This window comes from Pelophylax lessonae (assembly GCF_965119305.1).
Source record: "Pelophylax lessonae genome assembly, chromosome: 8".
Classification (NCBI taxonomy): domain Eukaryota; kingdom Metazoa; phylum Chordata; class Amphibia; order Anura; family Ranidae; genus Pelophylax; species Pelophylax lessonae.
This window is the reverse complement of record NC_138775.1, coordinates 86,074,325-86,088,335: the sequence shown is the minus strand read 5'-3', so window position 1 is coordinate 86,088,335 and position 14,011 is coordinate 86,074,325. Positions and strand designations below refer to the sequence as shown.

Here is a 14,011-nt window from a genome sequence, read left to right as displayed (position 1 = left end):
CTAGCCTCAGATGATACACAGAGATGAAACCAATCCTACATAAATTGTATCTGTTTATCTGCAGCCATTTGTCCCCTACACAGTGTTTTACAACACACAAAATTTACCCAGTATCTGTCAGCCTCTCTCAGTAATGCAAAGCAGGAGGTTTGATCTAAATTTGCATACTGCACAGCTAGGGGAAAATAACTGAGCATGATCGGAGGGAAAGGACATCCCCCCATCCACCTCCTCACAGTACAGGAGAACAAGCAAAGCTGTGGCTGTCAATCACAGATGGTGTGCTGGAGCTCTCCTCCCCTGCAACCATTTTTCTCTTGGTCTTGGGAAAAGCTGTCAGAATTGACTCATGCAGGTAACAGAAGAACCAGGCAACAGAGAGAAATCACATTCAGAGCTTTGGCTAGAAACAAGTACACAATATGAAGGATGTGCTTTGCTCAGATTTCATGTCTACGGTTTACTACCACTTTAAGATAATATGATTTTTATACTCCATGTAAAAACCTTTTCTTGGAGTGCATTGAGAGACACAGAAGTCTTAAAGCTTCCGTTTATATTGCCACATACAGGATTAGACACTGGTTTAAACAGGATTAGAAAAAAATAATGGTAGGCAGGTACTAGCATGCCTCAGTTTTGTAGCTAAAGCAGTACCGAGATCATGATCATAAACACAAAAGGGAGGGATCTTTGTTCCTTGGTGGACCCCAAGAAAAGGATTAAATGTAGACTACAAAAATTATATTTTTAATCTCACTCATTAAGGGACACAGGAAATCTTAAACCTTCGGGGTGTCCAAAAGCAGTACTGAGGAGGGGGGGGCAACACCGCAAATAGGACTGCCTGAAGAACCTCACACCTGAAGCTGGCATCAGAAACATTGACATAACATGTAGTGTTATTATTTCTAGGATATATATAAAAAAGGTCTTACATCAAAAAACTAAAACATGCATCATTCAGATCAGCAAGTGCAAGGATATCATCAGATTACTAAATGGCCAAGTACATTGAACATACAGACCAACAGGCAAATTTGGCAGCAGCAAGCACCCAGGAGCTTTAGCAACGAATAATCCCAGGTTTGAGCGGATGCTTCACTAGATGTAATTTAACACAGAGACTGATGCGATGGTCATAACATTTTGGCAAGTCTCAATTCTGGTCATCTGCCAAAAAAAAAAGATACATGTTGGTTATGCTTGGATTCTGATGGTTCAGTAGATGGTGACATAGTTGACATAATTTTACTATTAATGTACAATCATTGTCATTAATGAGATTCTGCCATTAAAAAAAAAAAAAAAAACTGCGGTATAAAGTGTAGGCACGCAGAGATGCTGTCACATACCTGCAGCAGCTTCTAATACCCTGTTGCTGAATGCTGGCCTAATCTGACAGGCAACTAGTGCTGGAGCTTCCTGCAACCTCTTGCCACATTCACCATGATTGGATACTTTGCTGACCAATAGAAAGGTGCGGGAGGCAGGAAGGCATGGGTGAGCTTTCCATACAATCAAGAAGTATTGAAGCTTTACTTAGCAAAATAGCCTGGTATTTGGTCTGCAGCCTGCTGCAGGTATTAGGATAAGTTCACGCTGGCATGGAAAGCAGGCGTTTGAGGGGCATTTTTACTGTTCTTCAAACACCTATACAAATATTACTATAGACAGTACACAGTCCTGATCACATTATCAAAACATGAAGCATTAGCATTGCGCCATGTCGCTTCGTTTCAAAATTGAAGTTTGCCTTTCAACACCTCCTATTGAAGTCTATGGTAACGTTCCGCAAACGAACTGGCAGGCGTTTGACGTATTAAAATGAGTTAAAAAAAAAAAATCATGCAAGAGGAATATAATGTCCCACAATGCCCTCTAATGATAGAGGAGAGTATAGTGTCCTGCAGTCACTTCCTTCTATGCACTTCCTGATTCTGCTGCTTGAAGATGGCTGACATCAACTTCTAAGGGTAGGTGCGTAAATCATGATACAGGGCATGAAAAATGGATTTTTGTAAAATCTTACCGTAAAATCCTTTTCTCTTAGCTCATCGACAGACGTAGTCCTCGGTGATACACCACCTTCGGGTTATGTTACCTCCGCAGGAGCAGGACTAGACAGGAAATTAAAAAGCTCTGGCCACACCCTAGGGGCAGTCCCAGAGGGTATATCCTCTCTCTCTCTGCCTCAGCAAATCAGTTATGTGAAAAAGCAGTGCTTAGAGAATTTAACCCAACCCAACTCCAAAACAGAGGGGCGGGGACTACGTCTGTCGATGAGCTAAGAGAAAAGGATTTTACGGTAAGATTTTACAAAAATCCATTTTTCTCTAGCGCTCATCGACAGACGTAGTCCTCGGAGATACACCACCTTCGGGACGTCCCAGAGCAGTATCACAACTGAGGGGTGGGAAAATGGAAATCAAATCCCAATCTAGAAGGCCCAACCGGTGCCAACTAGAAGTTTACAATGCTCATCCTTAATGATGAGACTCAACCAAAAAAAAGAGAAAACAATTTTTTTTTTTCAAACAGAAAAAAACCCTCGAGGTAGACCACCGGTCTCCTCAAATTGCGGCCTGCAAAACCTTGCGGCCAAATGAGGCATCCGCCGATGCCGTCACATCAATTTTATAGAATTTTGTAAAGGTATGTACCGACGACCAGGTGGCCGCCTTACATACCTGGACCACTGACGCCTGATGGCGAAAGGCCCAGGAAGTACTGAGCGCTCGAGTGGAGTGCGCCCTAACAGGGAACGGAGGACTCTGACCCTTAATAGAATAAGCCTGTACCACCGTTTGTCTAATCCATTTGGCAATGGTCGCGGCAGATGCAGGCAAACCCTTTCTGGGGCCATCCGTGATCACAAAAAGTGAATCCGTCTTACGGAATGATTCCGTAGCTTTCAGGTATACCCTGATTGCCCGAACCACATCTAAGGAATGCAACGCATGTTCCCGATGATGCTTGGGCTGAGGACACAAGGAAGGTAGTACAATATCTTCATTCAGATGAAAATCTGAAACCACCTTGGGAAGAAAAGATGGCTTAGGATGAAGTACTACCTTATCCCTATGAATCACTAGGTATGGTGACTGGCATGATAATGCAGCCAGTTCTGACACCCTGCGAGCAGAAGTAATAGCCACCAAGAAGGCCACCTTCTGGGATAGAGTAAGCAAGGGAATCTCCCTGATGTTTTCAAAGGGAGGTTTCTGTAGAACCGACAAAACCAAATTAAGATCCCAGGGCGGTAAGGGCGCGCGGACTGGAGGAGCCAGGTGCCGCACCCCCTGGATGAAATTCCGCACCAAGGATTTGGTAGCTAAAGGCTTCTGAAAGAAGATTGCTAATGCTGAAACTTGACCCTTGATGGTGCTCAAGGCTAGCTTCTGCTCAACCCCTTGTTGCAAAAAGGCCAATATTCGAGTCACCGAATAGGTACGTGGAGGAAATCCTAAAGATTCGCACCACGCAATATAAGTCTTCCATGTGTGATAATAGACTTTGCTGGAAGTCGCTTTCCTTGCTTTAATAAGGGTAGGAATGACTGAAGTAGTCAAACCTCTGTCCTTCAGTACTTGGGTCTCAATGGCCAGGCCATTAAAACCAGCGACTGTAAAGCACGAAGGTAAATTGGTCCTTGAGACCACAGACACTCCCTGAGACGAAGTTCCCACGGAACGTCTGCGACTAACATGTCCAAGTCGGCCAGGCCGGCTTGAGGAGGCCAGCCTAGAATTTCTAGGACCACTGGCGCTGATTGGATCTGAACCAGGCGTCCCTAGAGCTATCTGGCCCCGACCATCCGAGAAAGTCTGGTCGTTTTCTGTTCCCACACATTTATCAGATACCTGATAGTTATCAGGAAAGGTGATCTTTTCTGGTTGAACCTCAGGGACCGAAGTCACCCGACTAGAGGCTACTTGGCCTATCTGGTCAACCAGATCCGATTCCTGTGAGGTATCGGGACTAATCTTAGGAAAAGGTAAAGGAAAAGATCTTTTCAGGGAACGGTAACTACCGCTTCCTGTGGTACTTAAATGTTGGAAGGGAAGAATCGCACCGGTAGTAGTGGTTGATGCTCGATCTAATGTCCTGAATACCGGTGAAAACGTCCCCCCACCCTGAAACCGGGTGGGGGCGCACCTTCAGGCTGTGTACTCCTTTGCTTCGGGTTTGGCTGGGTTGGTCCCCTTCTTGAACCCTCCTGGAGGAGTCTTGCCTTTTCCCGCTAGTACCAGCCGGGCGCCCTTTATGGGCGGTAAAGAAAGGTCCTCGCTTGTTGCGAGGTCCCTTAGCTTTTGCAGCCTGTGGCAAAAAAGTGCTCTTGCCCCCAGTGGCATCCTTAATGATTTCATCTAGGTTGGCTCCAAATAGACGATTCCCCTGAAAGGGGAGATTGGTCAAGGTCTTTTTGGAACCTAGGTCAGCTGACCAGCATTTTAACCACAGCACACGTCTGAGGATCACTGCTAACTTAGATGCATGCCCTAATAGGGGAGTAGTGTCCAAGGCTGCGTCACAGATAAACCGTAGCCCTTGTATGATCTGTTCCATCAAATCAGATGTCTCCTGGGGAATATCTTTTCCCCTAAGATCTTGGCGTACCATTTTCGCCCATTCCGTAAGTGTCTGGGAAACTAGACCAATAACGATTACTGGTCTAAATGCTGACCCTATCAGAGAAAAGATAGTGCGGGACTCTGCTTCTATCTTTCGATCCACCGGATCCTTAAAGGACGAAGTGTCCTCCACTGGAATAACCGTGGCTTTATTCAGCCTGGAAATAGGCGGATCCACGACTGGTGGTACCGTCCATTTCTTAATGATGGATTCCTCAAACGGATAGCGTCTAGCAATACGCTTGGAAATAGTAAAGGTACGTTTAGAATGCTCCCATTCTCCTTTAATCTGATTACCAAAACATTTAGGTACAGGAAAAGCCTTCGCCGTCTTGATGGGCTTATTAGTCCCAAAAGGCCTCTCTGTTTCAGTTGCCTCTGCCGGTAAAGCCTCAAGTTTTAAGGTTTCTTGCACTGCCACAACTAGTGCGTCCACCAATGCTTCTTCCTGAATTATAGCAAGAGAAGAAGCGTCCTCCTCACTGTCTGAGGGGGCTTTACCTGGGATAACAGCCCTTGCAGAGGAACCTGCAACTGCCGTGACCATCTCTGAATCTGAGTCAGAGGTGTCAGATGGTATAGGGGTAGGCGGGGGTCGCTTCCTTGACCCCCGTCCCTGACAGGCCGCCTCCACCCGAGCCACCATAGACTCCAAAATTGCTGTAAATGACTCTATACTCTGTGCACCGGCGGGTCCCGAGGCCCCCTCGAGGGAAACAGGTGGGGGAATATGTGTGGCAGGGTCCATAATAACTCCAGTTACTTCCTGGATAATATAATTCAAAAGTAAAGAAAAAAAACTTTTTTTTTTTTTTTTTGACCCCCAGCGCCACAAAAAGCCCCTTAGTGTTACCTGCTTAGGGATCCCTATCGATCGAGAGAGAGAGAGATAGACCCCCAGGCTCACCACTTGATGCTCAGAGTTAAACTGCAACAGCTTACAGCGCTGTCTTGACAAACAGGAAATCTTTTGGCTGGCTGCCCAGGAAGAAAGGAGGCGGCTCCGCCCCTCTGCACGCCTTCCGGCGCCTCCCCCAAGCTCCACGAGGTGTAGGATCACCTCAAACATGGCCGCCCCCATGCTGGAGACACGAGGCTACGCCAAAATGGCGGCTCGTGCAATCCAGCAAAAAAAATGGCGGCGGCCTAAACTGAATAGCGGTGTGCTGCAGGGCACACAACACTCTCTCTGCATGGGGATATGGCGTGGTTGGCGGTACCGGCCCTGGCGGACCGCGTGGCCGTTCGGGAGGCCTGCTAATAGCTGGAGATCTGATTTGGAAGGCAGTCTACATGTCCGTGGCTTCTGACTGGTAGGTAGCTTATACTTAACCCATAAGATTCCCAGAATGCCACAGATTACATCTTTAAAACATGTATACAATAGATTGTTAGCTCCCAAGCCAAGCCTCCTGGCTTTTGCACACATAAATTACACTCAAAGTAGGAGGATTTGTGACATGTTATAGGATAGAAAGGACTCTTTCTTACCATACAGAGAGGGGCCCGCGTTCACCACAAAACCCGTCAGGGAAAAAGGGGGAACATACTACTCACCATACCGGAACCAGGCGGGCACCAACTCCTGACAGTACCCCTCTCCACCGGGGCGGGAGGGCTGTCGACCGATACGGACGCCGTGACTCATGGTCTTTGGCGTTTCGGCGAGACGTTTAACTCGCGTGGACAGTCCTTTAATGGGACTTTGTCGCGGCCGACCCAGCGCAGAGCTATGGCCTGCACGCGCTCGTAGGCTGAACTGGGGTGACCACCGGATCTCAACATCCAGCCCGTCGCCCAGTTCAGCTTTCTTGCTTGAAGATCTCACAGGAACACTGGAGAAAAAAGCTGTCTAAAAAAAAAATCCTTTAAGAAAAAATTCTTGCCAGGACCTAAGATCCCAGCAAGGTGTCTAGGTCCTTACTCCTAACTAGACAGAAAATAACTGATTTGCTGAGGCAGAGAGAGAGAGGATATACCCTCTGGGACTGCCCCTAGGGTGTGGCCAGAGCTTTTTAATTTCCTGTCTAGTCCTGCTCCTGCGGAGGTAACATAACCCGAAGGTGGTGTATCACCGAGGACTACGTCTGTCGATGAGCGCTAGAGAAAGCTAGAGTTATTACCCGATAACTCATTTTTCAGGAATCCTCCAGAACGATCACATGAAATATAGACTCCACCTCCTGCAGGAAACACAAGCAAACACAAGTTTAAAAAGGCCGCCCTAGGCTGCCCCTTCAGTTGTACAAAGATTGCCTTGCTGCCAAATACGAACGTTCTGATATATGCACTTAATATCTTCCATTAGTAAGGATGGGGGTCTACCATCCTGGAGGATTCCTGGAAAAGGAGTTATCAGGTAATAACTCTGGCTTTCCCCAATCATCCTCCAGGATTGTCACATGAGACCCCAAAGATTCGTACCTAGGGTGGGACTACCACCTGCAGGACCTTTCGACCAAAGGTCAGATCTTGGGCAGAGACCACATCGATCCTGTAGTGCTTTACAAAGGTGGATTCACTGGATTAGATGGCTGCTTGGCAGATTTGCTCGATGGAGGCCCCAGCTTTCTCTGCCCAGGAAGTAGCAATTGAGCTTGTGGAGTGCGCTTTTGGGTTTGTTGGACTGGCCTGGTTTTGGGCGACATAAGCTGTTTTTATGGCTGTCCAGATCCATCTACTTATGGAATTTTTGAATGCTGGCTTCCCTTTGTGAATGCCTCCAAACAAAACAAAAAGGTTTGGAGCTTTTCTAAATGGTTTAGTGGCGTGTGGATAGTGGAGGATGCATCTTCTAACATCCAAAGTTGAAAATGCTTCCTCTCCTTGGTTGGATGGTTTTAGACAAAAGGACGGTAGGATGACCTCTTGTGTCCAATGGTTTGCTGGGGCAACTTTGGGGAGGAACAACGGGTCAAGTTGAGAACAGTTTATCTGGAAAGATTGTAAAGAAAGGTTCTTTTATAGAGAGGGACTGAAGTTCGCTAACCGGTCTGGCTGATGTAACAGCCACTAATAAGGCTACTTTGAGTGTAAGGTATTTCGAAGAAGTGTTCAAAAGTTAGAGCCCTAGAGTGCTAGAGAAAGGTCCCATGGGGCTACCTTAATGTTTCGCTCAGTCGTTTTCCTGAAATAGACTTGAAGAAGGGTTTGACCAGAACATTCTTGTTAAGCTGTGTATCCAAAAAAACTGAAATAGCAGCCGGGTGCTCTTTGAGCGTGCTTACCGCCAGGAAGGCTTCTGCTTCTTCTAGAAAAAAGTCCAGCACCATGCCCGCGTCTTGCAAGTCTCTTGTTTTTGGGCAGCATATTTGCTGCATACTTTTTCCAGACTTTCCCCTATATTTTTCTTGGTATTGATTTTCTGCTTTGTAGGAGCATCTCTACTACTTTAGCAGAGAGACATTTTTGAGTAAAATGTGCCATTTAAGATCCATGCTGTCGATTTCAAAGTTTGTAGGTGTGGGTGGCTTGCCCCAGACTGCAGTAGAAGGTTGTCCTGGTCTGTAACGTCCAAGGGTCCTCCTTTGTTTGTTTTTTTTACCGCTGTGAACCAAGATCTTTTTGTCCAAAAGGGTGCTAGTAGGATCACCCTTACCTTCTCCATACAAATCTTTCTGATCGTCCTGGGAAAAAGTTGTACCAGGGAAAAGGTGTATTCCAGTTTGAACATCCACGGAACCCCAGGGAGTCTACCCCTAATGAGTCTACCTCTCTTTATAGGGATAAATACCTTGCCACCTTCTTGTTTTTTTTCTGTGGCAAAAAGGTCGACTTCCGGAAGGCCCCACTTCGAGGTAAGTATCGAGAAAATTCTTTGGTTCAATTCCCATTCAGTCTTCGGCTTAAGAGATCCACTAGGGTATTGTATGAACCCTTGATGTGTACCGCAGTCAGTGATGGTAAATGAGCTTCTGCCCCTGAGAGAAGGACGGGGGCTGTTCTCATAATAATATATGCCACTGTAGTGACACTGTCCGATAGAATCTGAACATGCTTTCCCTCTACTGACTCCGGGAAAGCAGATATCGCTTTTAGTAACGCCATCAATTCCCTTAAGTTGGAGGAGACTTTCGACATCTCCGGTTCCCAGTTTCCTTGTCTGGCCTGTTGTCCTTTGTAAGCCCCCCATCCAGACGCACTTGCGTCTGTGGTAACTCGAACTTGATTTGGCGGGAGCAACAGTTTGCCTTTCCTCAGGGTGTCCTTTGTTAACCACGTCAAGAACCTACTGATGGCTCTGGAAATAGGACTAGATTACGCTTCTGTTCCAGTTGTTTTGGAGGTAGCACTGTAAGGCCCTCATGTGTAGCTTTCTCCATGGTACTGCTGGTATTGAGGTAGACATGAGCCCCAAAAGGGACATAATGGCTCTTCTCGTCCCTTGTTTTGTGGTTCTTAGTTGGTCTGCTGCGTTGGTTAGTTTGGCTACTTTGTCCTCTGGAAGTAGGATCTTTTGTGCCATCGTGTTGATCTTGTAGCCCAGGAACATAGCCTTTTCAGCCCGAATTCTGTTTGATTTCTCAGGACTGATTTGCCACCCCAGCTGAGTGAGAAAATGTTCGGTGATGCTCGGCCTGTCCTGAGAGAGTATCCTCTCGGGACAGGCCGTAGATTAGGAAATCATCCAGTTAAGGCACTATCTGGACCCCCTCAGTCTGAGCATAACTTCCGCAATGATCTTGGTAAATATACGCGGGGTTGATGAGATGCCGAACGGGAGAGCTTGATATTGAAAATGTTGCGTTTTCATTCATTCTTGTATGGCAAATCTCAAAAACTTTTGGTGGCTGTGCTAAATTGGGACATGGAGCTACACGTCAAGCGTCACCAGAAAAGCTGCTTCTGGAAGTAACAATGTTAACGAAAAATTGTCTCCATTTGGAACTTCCTGTAAAGGATTGACTTGTTCAGGTTTTTAGGTTCAGGATTATGTGGCGTTTTTGCCGGAGGGTTTTGCCCTCAGAAACATGTGGGAGTAGAATCCCAATGTGTAATGGTGCGGATATATCTCATTGGTCACCTTTTCCTTTAGTAATTCCATGATTGCCGTTTTCATGGGTATACTTTGACATGAGAAGGCTGGACCCGTTGTGGCTCTGAATTTGGTTGGAGGTTTCTATGTAAATTCTGTTTTGTATCCTTGGGCTCTTATCTGCAGGACAAACTGGTTTGAGCAAAACGTTTACCATTGAGGCAGAAAACTTAACACCTCCCTCCAACTGCACTGATGGCATCATTGGGGTTTGTTGGAGAATGATGAACTTGGGAACAAAACGTTTTCCCTTTTTTTTTTATTGAAGATCCATCTTCGTTGAGTCTGTGGCTTCTCATTTCTTGTCTAAGTTTCATGTTCTTGCCGACAAAAAAACGTTTTCTTTCTTCGATTTGCGTTTTTTTAAGTGAAATCCCTGTGTTATCTGCTGACCTCTCTAACACTTTATTGAGTTCAGAACCAAATAGAACTGCCATTGAAATGGATGTTGCATAATTTATTCAGTCTTCAGCCACAGGGCCCTTCTAGCTGCCTTGACTAGGTCCGTGGTACGTGTGGAAAATCTCACCGCTTCTGCCAAAGCGTCAGCCATGTATGCCACTCCTTTTTCTATTAAAATAAGGGAATCCAGAGCCTTCTCTGTCCCAGGGACCTTGTCCAGGTGACCTTGAAGTTGTGTTCGCTATATTGGGCTGAAGCCCCGCAGCCCCTGCTTCGTATGCTCTTCATAGTGTGACATCCATTTTTTTGTCTATTGGATCCTTTAGCTGACCCATGTCTTCAAATCATAGATCTGATTTTTTTGACAGCTTGGGAAAGGATGCGTCCAGTCTTGGGCATTTCGTGAGAATGCTTTGCTGCTAGTCGAATAGGAATCTCCTCTTTAGGGCCTTTGGAAAAAAAAGTTTGTTCTCTTCCATTCTTTGTCTATTATCCCTTTGATAGACTGATGGATCGGAAACTACCTGCGTTTTCTTCTTGAAGTCCTCTTTATAGTCTGTACCCGATTGAGTCCATAAGCTGGGATTCTTGGATTTCTTCCGTTATATAAATTGCTTTTAAGAGCTCATCCATTTCCTCTACCGGGAAAAGATGTTTGGAAATTTTCTGTGATTTGATCGAGCCTGATTTGGCATTGGAGTCAGAGCTGTCCTCGTATAGGAGTTTTCTCTCTTAATTGGAATCCAAGGAATTCGGCTGTGGTTGAGGGGAGGGCTTTCTAGGTCTTTCAGTCTAGCGGTTTTGGGTTTTTGAGATGAGGTAGATGGTCGGTACTCCCCTTTCATCTCATCAATGGCTGTTTGTAGTGAGCTAAGCATGGACGTCATCTCTTTTTTGAAGTCGAGAAAGTCTTTCACCAGGGGCCCCGTCTCCTCATTAACTATTTTGTTAATGCATCTGTTGCAAAGTAATTTATCGCTGTCAGATGGAGTCCACTCGTACAGCAATACTTTTTTTTTTTCCCTTGTCAGCCCCCTCAGCAAATTCCTGGGTTTTGGGCTGTGGAGTGATAACAACAGAGAAAAAGAGAGAGAGAGAGAGAGAGAGTCAGCACGGGGAACTCTGCTGCCCAGTATGACCTCCCTCCTCCCCCCAAAACTTATACAGGAGTACTAATCCCTGGGAAGTCTCTCCTGCCTCCTCCCCTCCTCCTTACTGTATGAGAGCTGGGGCCTTGTTCTTCAGCTTCTGGTAAGAGGCCTTGGTCCTCCACCATTGGACCACCTAAAGTGAAGGAGCATGCCATTTTTGAATAAGTGCTTTAATATGATCAGACTCCGCTCTCTAACAGCCCCCCCCCCCCCACGTCTGTTTTGGGATGGTCGCGCTGTTTGCGGCTGTATTTGCCCCTACCAAAGATGGCCGCCTAACCACTTCCTGTGGCGGCACCATCTTAATGACGTCACTTCCGCTCCCAGCAGCCAGGGTCAGTATGTAGCAGGGGAAAAAAATGATCTCTAATGTCCCTTCCTCCTGTGCGAGCCTGCCTGATGGCCAGAGGAATCCAGCGGAGCATGCGAGAAGATCAAGGACCTCCCGGTCCCCCATAGTAAGTCCTTCTTGTGGCTCTTCCTCCATCTTTGGCTTAGCCTAAAGTAAAGATGGGGGGAAAAATAGACTGAGTCTCCATTGCTTGAATAAAGAATTGATTTTTTAATAAAGACTTACCTGTAAAATCCATTTATTCAAGTACATCACGGGACACAGAGCCATAAATCATAACATATGGGTCATATAGCCACCTACAGATGAAGGACACTGGCAACCAATCAGAAAGGATGTCCCCCTATATAACCCCTCCCACACAGGAAGTACCTCAGTTTTGTAGAAAGCAATAAAGGCCCCATAGAAGAGGGGAGGGACCTCTGTGTCCTATGATGTACTTCAAGAAATCTATTTTTCTTTTCGTACATCACGTGACACAGAGCCATAAATCATAGCATATGGGATGTCCCAAAGCAATGCATCTGAGGGTTGGGGGACACCAAAAAATACCGCCATCCGACTACAAAAAGGATTACACCGCTGCCTACAGAACACTGCGGCCAAATGCTGATTCCTCTTGGATCCCAACATCCACTAGATAGAAACGAGTGAATGTATGCACCGACGACCAGGTCGCGACCTTGCATTGAGGCTGGAGGCGATGTGCCCAAGAGGCACCTAATCCTCTGGTAGAATGTGCCTTTACATAGTTACATAGCAGTTAAGGTTGAATAAAGACAATAGTCCATCTAGTTCAACCTGTGTTGGCGTGCGTGGACGTATTCATTTCCCATACCCTGAATGTTTTTATCCTTGAGATGTATGTCCAAGAGTCTTTAAAAGTAGCCATACTCTCTGCAGTAACTACCATTTGTGGTAGAGAATTCCACAGTCTTGTAGCCCTTACCTTAAAGAACCCCCTGCGTAGTCGGAGGTTAAATCGCTTCTCCTCTAATCGCATTGTATGTGCTTGTGTCATCATACATTCTTTGCGACTGAATAGTTTTTTTTCTATGTTGATATCACCATTGAGGTATCTATAAATTGCTATCATGTCCCCTCTCAGGCGTCTCTTCTCCAGAGAGAATTAATCAAACGCTTGTAAGCCCTCTTCATAATTTAGGTCCTCCAATCCCCTAATCAGTTTAGTTGTCCTTCTCTGGACTCTTTCCAGCTCCAACACATCCCTTCTGAGGACTGGAGACCAGAACTGGACAGAACACTCCAGATACGGTCAGACCAGATTTTTATAAAGTGGCAGGATTATAGTTTTATCTCTGGAAAACAACCCTTTCCTTATGCATGCCAATATTCTGCCGGCTTTGGCAGCTGCAGCTTGACATTGTATGCTATTGTTAAGTCTATCTTCTACTAAGACTCCCAGATCTTTCTCCGTTTTTGATTCCCCCAGAGGTTCCCCCCCTAAGGTGTATTGAGCTTTTATGTTTTTTGTCCCCAAATGCAAAACCTTACACTTCTCCACATTAAACCTCATTTGCCATGTAGTTGCCCACTCTGCGATTTTTTTTAGGTCGCTATGCAGAATTCCTGCCTCACTATGTGAAGTTATTGCCCTGCTCAATTTAGTGTCATCTGCAAAAACTGATATTGAGCTACTGATCCCGCCCTCAATGCCATTTATAAATAAATTGAACAAGATTGGTCCCAGGACTGAGCCTTGGGGGACCCCACTTTCCACCCCAGTCCAGTCGGAGTATACATTATTTATTGCCACCCTTTGGACACACCCTTTTAACCAGTTCTGTATCCAAGAGCAGACCTTGTGGTCGATGCCTGCAGACCTTATTTTATATATTAAGTGTTTGTGGGGGACTGTATCAAACACCTTAGCAAAGTCCAGGTACACCACATCCACAGGTCTCCCCCTATCTAGCTCACAGCTCACCTCCTCGTAGAATGTTAATAGATTGGTTTGACAAGAACGTTCTTTTGTAAACCTGTGCTGATTACTGCTGATGATGTTGTTGTCTTTGACAAACTCTTGGATATAGTCCCTTATCATCCCCTCCAGAAGTTTACATACTATTGATGTCAGGCTGACCAGCCTATAATTTCCCGGGACATGCCTCTGCCCTTTTTTAAATATAGGTATCACGTTAGCTTTCCTCCGATCCCCTGGTACATTACCTGTCAAAATACTGTCAGCAAAGATCAGGAACAGGGGTCTAGATATAACCTTACTGAGTTCTTTGAGTACTCTCGGATGTACTCCGTCCTGGCCTGGTGATTTACTAGTCTTAATTTTATCCAGCCTTTTCCTGATTTCACCCTCTGTTAGCCATAGCGGCAAGTCCTGTGAAGTACTGCTACCCATACAGTCATGGTCAGTGTACCCCTCCTTTTCCTGTGTTAAAACTGAGAAGAAAGCATTTAG

At 45.8% G+C, this 14,011-nt stretch overlaps 1 protein-coding gene across 1 annotated transcript in view; it reads right to left on the bottom strand.

The window, feature by feature from the left end:
• Positions 1-983: 983 nt before the first annotated feature.
• NT5DC2 (5'-nucleotidase domain containing 2) overlaps positions 984-14,011 on the bottom strand; it is a 184,147-nt gene continuing 171,119 nt past the window's right edge. Inside the window, exon 15 of the mRNA XM_082265923.1 lies at positions 984-1,173. The gene's annotated coding sequence lies outside the window, so the exon portion shown is untranslated. The remainder of the gene's footprint in view (positions 1,174-14,011) is intronic.